Source organism: Rhamphochromis sp. 'chilingali', assembly GCF_963969265.1.
Source record: "Rhamphochromis sp. 'chilingali' genome assembly, chromosome: 1".
Taxonomy (NCBI): domain Eukaryota; kingdom Metazoa; phylum Chordata; class Actinopteri; order Cichliformes; family Cichlidae; genus Rhamphochromis; species Rhamphochromis sp. 'chilingali'.
This window is the reverse complement of record NC_137929.1, coordinates 38,536,077-38,544,701: the sequence shown is the minus strand read 5'-3', so window position 1 is coordinate 38,544,701 and position 8,625 is coordinate 38,536,077. Positions and strand designations below refer to the sequence as shown.

The following is an 8,625-nucleotide window of genomic DNA, read 5'->3' as shown; positions in this document are numbered from 1 at the left end:
AAATTGAGTGGGCTAGGCTCAAATACTTTTTTGTATTAGTATAGTTCATATTTAAAGTTGATGTTGTATTACATTTCATTTATGTTAAATCTGTTTCCACTTCACTATAAATCTGAAAAAACAGAGTCTGTTTTTTCCCCACTGTTGTTCCACTGTCATACGAATACAATAAAGTATAACGACTGCCAGGTATTGAAAGCTGAGGATTTTCTGGGGGAAAAAAGGGCAAAAGCTGTCACTTACAGTATGATTTCTGACACTTTTACAGCCAAGATTATGACACCTGGTAAAGGGTCTTTTAAAGGACCTTTGAACAATGATATCTGCTGTTTTCTGTCTGTACCATTCGGCACTGTATTTTTGTCTGATATTTTTCTAAAGGAGAGTTTTCATCAGTTCTCACAGTGTGGTATTTTTCCTAGTACAGGTAGATCATATAAAATGTGCAGTCCACACAGAGAACAAGTGCAGTGCTACAGGGGCACACCTGACACTTTTGTATCCCTTCAACTATACTTTATATTTATATCTGACAATATCAGCATGTAGCTGTCAAGAGAACAACACTGTGCTGTTATTGTCTGCATTTCTTGTTGCCTGTTTGCTAAAACAAGTCATTTACTTTTTCTCTTCAACCACAGGCTGCTTTTCCTCTTTTCTGGGGGCTCAGGCGGAAATCATGAGTCATTTTCAGCAGATAAATAAATAGGATATAACAGACAGTTAGAAAATACATTTTTATCCACATATAAGCATCACGGGTCACTCAGAAGAACAAAAACGTTTTGTCGTGATATTATTTGATTATTTTTAAAAGCACCACAATTATTTTACACACATCAAACTGTAAACAGCATAAAAGACACAAACATCACCTACAGAAAACAATTTGATCACACACAAAATGTTCTCTGTCATGGCCTCAGTGATGACATGAATAACATTGTAAAATCTGAACATTGACAATAAGTTTTTGTGCATCACAATTTGGAAACATGTATATTAACATAATTCTTATTATTTATTGTTACTTATATGAAAAATATGCAATAAACATCTCCATACAGCAAGCTTTTGTTAAATTCCCCAATTCTTTGATCTTTGCGCTGAAGGAAGAACAACACTCGGTGTATAAATGCTCAATCAACAATCTCTTTAATCGATACAATTCTCTTTATTCCATACAACACTTTGAGCATTACAAACGGCCAGACGGGAGATGGGGACAGGAGGGTGTCTGGCAAAATCTCGAAGTGTCTGACCGTTTCTCACACTCTTGTAGCTTCAGCCTCCCTCTAAACTAAGCATTTACATTTTTTCTCTCTCTCAGTAAGTGTAAGTTATGACCTTGGCTTCCTGTGCAGTATGTTTTGTTCTTTCTAATCAGACAAATAAGGCTATGATTCTCTGCAAACAGCATTTCTTATAAATCAGCACTATAATGCATCATAAGACAGTGTAATATTTCATTCCTGTTTTTTCTCAGAACAAATAATCAACTAATTTTATTACATGTACATGGGGATTTTCACAGTTCAGCATCAATCATCAAAATCTGCTGGGGCAGTCCCAACAGCACACAGAGGTCAACAACCTTTGTCTTCTCAAAACTAGGCGCCTGCTAATGTCTCTCTATCTGCTGTCTCCCTTTCTCATGTCCTTGCTGCCCATTTCTTCGCACACTGTGTTCTCCTTTCTGTCGCCTCTGCTTCTCACATACACCTCTGACTTATTCTCCCAATTCTGTGTGTCTGCTCTATGTGTGAGTGTTTAGCAGCTTGACCTATGGCCTACTTAAATGAATAACGAATATAATGCTTTACTATCGTTAATACAACTAAATCCCTAATACTAAAATAATCTATTCTTACACTTTAAAGATAACATGTAAAATTCAGCAGGAAGTGAGTGAACATCTTATAGAAATAAAACAAAGAGACTGAAACAAACTCACAGAACCAAATCATGAAATTGTATCTTGACGGAAACAATGTCCCACACCATCCACCCTCCACTTATTACAACAGAAATAAACACAATAGGATTTTAATACAAAGATGAACCTTATAATCAGTCTTCCAGTGTTGATATTAAACCAAGAGCATGTCATTGCTTACACTGACGTAGCTCATGTTGTTCGTGAGTCTTGAGTTTTGTTGAAATAATCTTTTTATGGACCTGAAACAAAATCAGAACAAATACGAGTTTGAAAGTGAAAAACAAAGAAATAATGTTGCCAAAGATGTGATGATGCTTTCTGACACGTTCATGCTTTAATCACACAGAACTGATCTCATCTATTTTATTCAGACATCACAACAGCAGCAGAACGCAACTAAAGCCAATCGTATAAAAAGTGATTCAGCTCATCAGCTCCACAAACTTTAGCAATGATGTCACACATTTAACTGCACATGTAATCTGATTACTAATGACTCAGTGTCTGTAGAGTTCACATTTGTACCTGAGGCTGATTCAGGATTCACATTATTGTAGTCAGAGCTCTCCTCTGTGCCATCATGTCTGCCTGTTGTGATGATGGATTATTGTGTTTAATAACATGGAGACTGTCTTCCTCTAAAATGACACAAGTTACAAAAACATTCGACCAATTATTACATTTCATGTTTCTTGTACTCACTCCTTTTATCAAGACCTTCAAGCTGAAATCCAGATGTGACGTTGTTGTATTCATCTGCTGAAATAATGAAGTTTGATCAGTCAGAATAAATATTTACATTTCTTACAGCTCTGCTATTATCAAAGTTTATACTGTTTGTACCACTTCCAGTGTTTCCAGAGCCTCTGATTGATTCATAGACTGAAAGATCACCTGCAAGTCATTGAAAATAAGAAAGAAGGAAGAAAAATATTATTTATTTTTGTTTTTGTCACTGTTTGCTGGAAAACTGAGTGTTGAAAACTGTATTAAAGAGAAAAGTAATAATTTCTGGTCTCACCATGAAGAAGAGAGGAGTAAACCTGAGTTTCATTCTGGTTGGATGCTTGTTGTGAAGCAGAGCTTTGATTGGTGCTCTGAGACTGAGTGAGACTGAAACAAAAAAATGTAAGTTTAATGAGGAATAATTCAAAGTTAGCTTCATTTAAAGTTATATAAATAAAACTAAACTGCTGCACCAACCTGTTACAACAGGGTTCTGTAAAAAGCACAAAGATTATTACATCAGTTTGTTTAAAAGTGTCACAGCATTAAAAAAAATATTTTTCTTGTAAATTTTCAATCAGAAAGTCTCTCACCCTTTATCTGTTTATAGCAACACATCAGCAGCAGCACGACAATAATTCCACTAACAAGTCCGATGATGAACGGAACGATAAATGAACTTCTTTCACATCCAAAACCTGAAACTAGAAAATGTCAGATTTTGGATCTGAAATCTTAATATAAAGAAACAAAAACTGATGTTTACATTGAGATTTTCTGTTTCCTGTCAGAAACTGTCAGCATGACTCTGCTCTGTGGTTTCATGTTGTGACTCCTGTTCTACACTACTTGCAGTCTTACTTGTAGAATTGTTACAGAACTAATTGTGAATTTATGTTGATTTGGAGATTTGCTGAAAATGATTGTTTCACATTCATAATCCCACCTAGTCTCCCCTCCTTGGATCACATTCCTGACACTGATTCTCTAGACTCCACATTTTACATGACTATTCATGTTCAACTATTTCCAATAAGAACATTATTACAATGCCAAAGAGGTTACCATGAGATATAATGCTGTTTGACCTTCATAGTAATCCTCAATCATCAATCTATTCAATATTGTTGCTGAATCCAAACTCACCAGTTGTGTTAATCTGAACTTCTTGGCTGTCCTCTGTGTAGTAAACTGGGTTTCCTCTTCCTCCTCTGCACCTGTAGAGTCCTTCCTGTGAGACACTGATTTGTCCATTTGATGTGGGGACAACATCCACTGTGGTATTATCTCTGTACCAGTAGTATTTCCATCCAGATGATGATGATGGGTTCACAGAGCAGGTCAGGGTCACACTGCCCCCTACTGGAACAGCTGTGTTATCAGCTCTCAGTTTGGCCTTTGGTTTATCTGCAGTTCAGTTTAGAAAAAGAACAAAAGTCAATGACTGAATCGTGTACATACGGATGTTCACTGTTCATAGACACAAACTGCATCTTTCTTGGCTGCTACCTCAAAGCAGATTGTGCGCTGTCAGTCCTGTGTGCTGCATGTGACTGAATCAAAACCGTTTAAATAACTAGATGTAAATGGTGAACATCAACAAATCTTGGTGATCTTGAAGAGATACAAATTGTACAATCGTTTTGATCAAAGCTGTGAAAGTTTTATATTTTCTTTGCTGTATTTAAAAAGTACTTGAAGATTGATTAATAAGCTGGTCCGTCTTTAGGACCTGGGAGTTTAAAGGGATCAATCTCAATCAGCCTCCTGCTAAAGGTGAGTGGCAGTGACTCAGAGTTATGAGACTGTTAATCATAGAAACAGTACCACTATTTTTGGTGGTATGTCTGTGTGTGTTTATTTATTTGATCAGATGATAGTTCAGAATTACTTTTATTCTTTTTATAGAAATTGTAGATCAATTGTTATTTGTTTGAATATATTATTTATTTATCCTGTTTATATCATTATTGTCCTCAGGTGATGGAGCAGCAGGTCAGCATTGGCGTCTCTATACCAGCTGAAAGTTCGTGACACAAAGTGGTGACAAACTGTCTACAATGAGGCTACTATCAGCTGCAGCTCTTTGTCTGACCAACAATGTAACATGCTTTGTAGACCATTGAATTCATCCTGTGCTGACCATTATGACATTTGTCAAATGGAGATCACACAACAAACATGACTTACTTGATGCTGACAATGTGAAGGCTTCACTCCACTCTGTTGAAGAATATGAGTCATCTCTGCGTCGACTCTTACACATGTAGTCTCCACTGCTGGACTCAGAAACTCTGAATGTCACATCATTATTGTGTGTCCACTGTGTGGGTGTCCTGGGTCGTCTCCATTCATACTCCCACTCAGTGGTTTCACCTCCTTCCTGCACCTCACATGTCAGAGTGATCGTCTCACCTCTGAATATCTGAGGCCAGTTGGGTTGTTGTTTTACAACAACTTTATTGGAAACTGTTCACACATATTAACAGTTGAGATACAAACAGAAACATGAAATCAACACAGAAAACTTAACATTGTATGTTTGATAATCATGAGTGAATGTATATTTCAAACTAAATGACTGAACTCACAGGTTATCTCAATGGTGACATCATAACTTATATCAGTGTAGTAAACTGGGTTTCCTCTTGTTCCTATGCAGCTGTAGATTCCTCCTTCAGATACTCTGATATCTCTGTTTTGTTGATCTCTGATTTGAACTTCAGAGGTTGTTTGGGTTCGTCTGAACCACTCATATTTCCATCCATCAGAGCTCTGCACAGAGCAGGTCAGTGTCACACTGCCCCCTACTGGTATGATTGTTGTTCCTGCTGTCAGTGTGGCCCTGGGTTTATCTGATGTTATGAAAAAGGAAACATATACATTTTTCATCCTCTTGACTAAAAATACAAGAAAATACATTTAAACTTTAAAAACTCCCCAGATGAAAGAACAAACTTTTTTCTCTGCACTTTAAGACAGTTTGATTTTCTGTTGCTGAATTGTGTCTATGTCAACATGATGCCAGAGCTGCAGTAACTCTTACATCACAAAGTAAGAATAGTAAAACTATTTGTCCATTTTCTGGCCTGAAGAAGTTACACTGAATGTAAACTAATGGAGTTCACTGCTGAAGGAAACACAATGATGTGTTAAGAGGGAAATGTTTGGTGTTTGTTTTATACTGTATAATAGAAAGAAGTCACCTTTTGTGAAGGTTTAAATGTTTCTTTTCCTTTTTAAAACTATATTTTTATCTGCTGTTGCTGTTATTATACATTAAAACACATACATGTAGTAATGATCGATTACAGCATTTGTGAGCAAAGTAACAGGTAAAATACAGCAGTCCTGGTTAAAGTTTCAAATTTCACAGCATGAAAAAAGTTTCCATAACAAAATTAATTAAAGATACTCTGTATTTTATACTACTTCTGAATATTTGAACACACATTATGAATAAATGCTACTGGTTACAGTGATAAAGCAGGGAGGTCTTCACTGATACAGTCAGAGACAGTAACTAACATCAAATATCAAAAATCACATCATTAATAATATCAGTAAATCAAACATATCCATCACTTATGTGGTTCTACATTCACACACACACACACACTGAACTGGACCATCTTCAGGTTCTGTGAGTGACTTTAAAGGGCTCAATCTCAATATCCTCCTGCTGGAGGTGACTAGTGGTGGAGATTATGGTAGTCATAGTAACAGTAACAATATTTTTATGTTTATGTTATATTTTTAACTTCCCTCCCTCGATTCTCCTCCATCTGCTGCTTTGCTCTGGTGTCTTTTTTGGAGTGAAGCTGGTGTGGCTCCAACCATAAATGTTTTCAATTGAGCTCTAAATCTAATTGGTCATCATTGCTTTTTGTATTAAACACAGTCATGTGTGTGTTTTATTTTAACAAATGGCAGTGTTTTATGAGAGGACAGGCCAGAATGACTTAAAAAAAAAATACAAACTGTAGATTTATTGTTATTTGTTGTAAACTACTACTACTACTATTATTATTATTATTATTATTATTATTATTATTATTATTATTATTATTATTATTATTATTATTATTATTATTATTATTATTATTATTATTATTATTATTATCTCTGTTTATTTCTGTCATTATTGTCCTCAGGTGATGGAGCAGCAGGTCAGCATTGGCGTCTCTATACCAGCTGAAGGTTCATGACACAAAGTGGTGACAAACTGTCTACAATGAGGCTACTATCAGCTGCAGCTCTTTGTCTGACTAACAATGTAACATGCTTTGTAGACCATTGAATTCATCCTGTGCTGACCATGATGACATTTGTCAAATGGAGATCACACAACAAACATGACTTACTTGATGCTGACAATATGAAGGCTTCACTCCACTCTGTTGAAGAATATGAGTCATCTCTGCGTCGACTCTTACACATGTAGTCTCCACTGCTGGACTCAGAAACTCTGAATGTTACATCATTATTGTGTGTCCACTGTGTGGGTGTCCTGGGTCCTCTCCATTCATACTCCCACTCAGTGGTTTCACCTCCTTCCTGCACCTCACATGTCAGAGTGATCGTCTCACCTCTGAATATCTGAGGCCAGTTGGGTTGTTGTTTTACAACAACTTTATTGGAAACTGTTCACACATATTAACAGTTGAGATAAAAACAGAAACAGAAATCAACACAGAAAACTTCACATTGTATGTTTGATAATCATGAGTGAATGTATATTTCAAACTAAATTACTGAACTCACAGGTTATCTCAATGGTAACATCATCACTTATATCAGTGTAGTAAACTGGGTTTCCTCTTGTTCCTCTGCAGCGGTAGATTCCTCCTTCAGATACTCTGATATCTCTGTTTTGTTGACCTCTGATTTTACCTTCAGAGGTTCTTTGGGTTCGTCTGAACCACTCATATTTCCATCCATCAGAGCTCTGCACAGAGCAGGTCAGTGTCACACTGCCCCCTACTGGTATGATTGTTGTTCCTGCTGTCAGTGTGGCCCTGGGTCTATCTGATGTTATGAAAAAGGAAACATATACATTTTTCATCCTCTTGACTAAAAATACAAGAAAATACATTTAAACTTTAAAAACTCCCCAGATGAAAGAACAAACTTTTTTCTCTGCACTTTAAGACAGTTTGATTTTCTGTTGCTGAATTGTGTCTATGTCAACATGATGCCAGAGCTGCAGTAACTCTTACATCACAAAGTAAGAATAGTAAAACTATTTGTCCATTTTCTGGCCTGAAGAAGTTACACTGAATGTAAACTAATGGAGTTCACTGCTGAAGGAAACACAATGATGTGTTAAGAGGGAAATGTTTGGTGTTTGTTTTATACTGTATAATAGAAAGAAGTCACCTTTTGTGAAGGTTTAAATGTTTCTTTTCCTTTTTAAAACTATATTTTTATCTGCTGTTGCTGTTATTATACATTAAAACACATACATGTAGTAATGATCGATTACAGCATTTGTGAGCAAAGTAACAGGTAAAATACAGCAGTCCTGGTTAAAGTTTCAAATTTCACAGCATGAAAAAAGTTTCCATAACAAAATTAATTAAAGATACTCTGTATTTTATACTACTTCTGAATATTTGAACACACATTATGAATAAATGCTACTGGTTACAGTGATAAAGCAGGGAGGTCTTCACTGATACAGTCAGAGACAGTAACTAACATCAAATATCAAAAATCACATCATTAATAATATCAGTAAATCAAACATATCCATCACTTATGTGGTTCTACATTCACACACACACACTGAACTGGACCATCTTCAGGTTCTGTGAGTGACTTTAAAGGGCTCAATCTCAGTATCCTCCTGCTGGAGGTGACTAGTGGTGGAGATTATGGTAGTCATAGTAACAGTAACAATATTTTTATGTTTATGTTATATTTTTAACTTCCCTCCCTCGATTCTCCTCCATCTGCTG

At 36.0% G+C, this 8,625-nt stretch overlaps 1 long non-coding RNA gene across 1 annotated transcript; it reads right to left on the bottom strand.

Annotated features, from left to right (window-relative positions):
- Nucleotides 1-2,468: 2,468 nt before the first annotated feature.
- Nucleotides 2,469-3,061, bottom strand: LOC308406037. The gene is made up of 4 exons (XR_013973442.1): nucleotides 2,961-3,061; nucleotides 2,783-2,833; nucleotides 2,642-2,698; nucleotides 2,469-2,527 (listed from the first exon to the last, which is right to left on the bottom strand). It is a non-coding gene; the product is annotated as an uncharacterized lncRNA (long non-coding RNA).
- Between the last annotated feature and the right edge of the window lie 5,564 nt (nucleotides 3,062-8,625).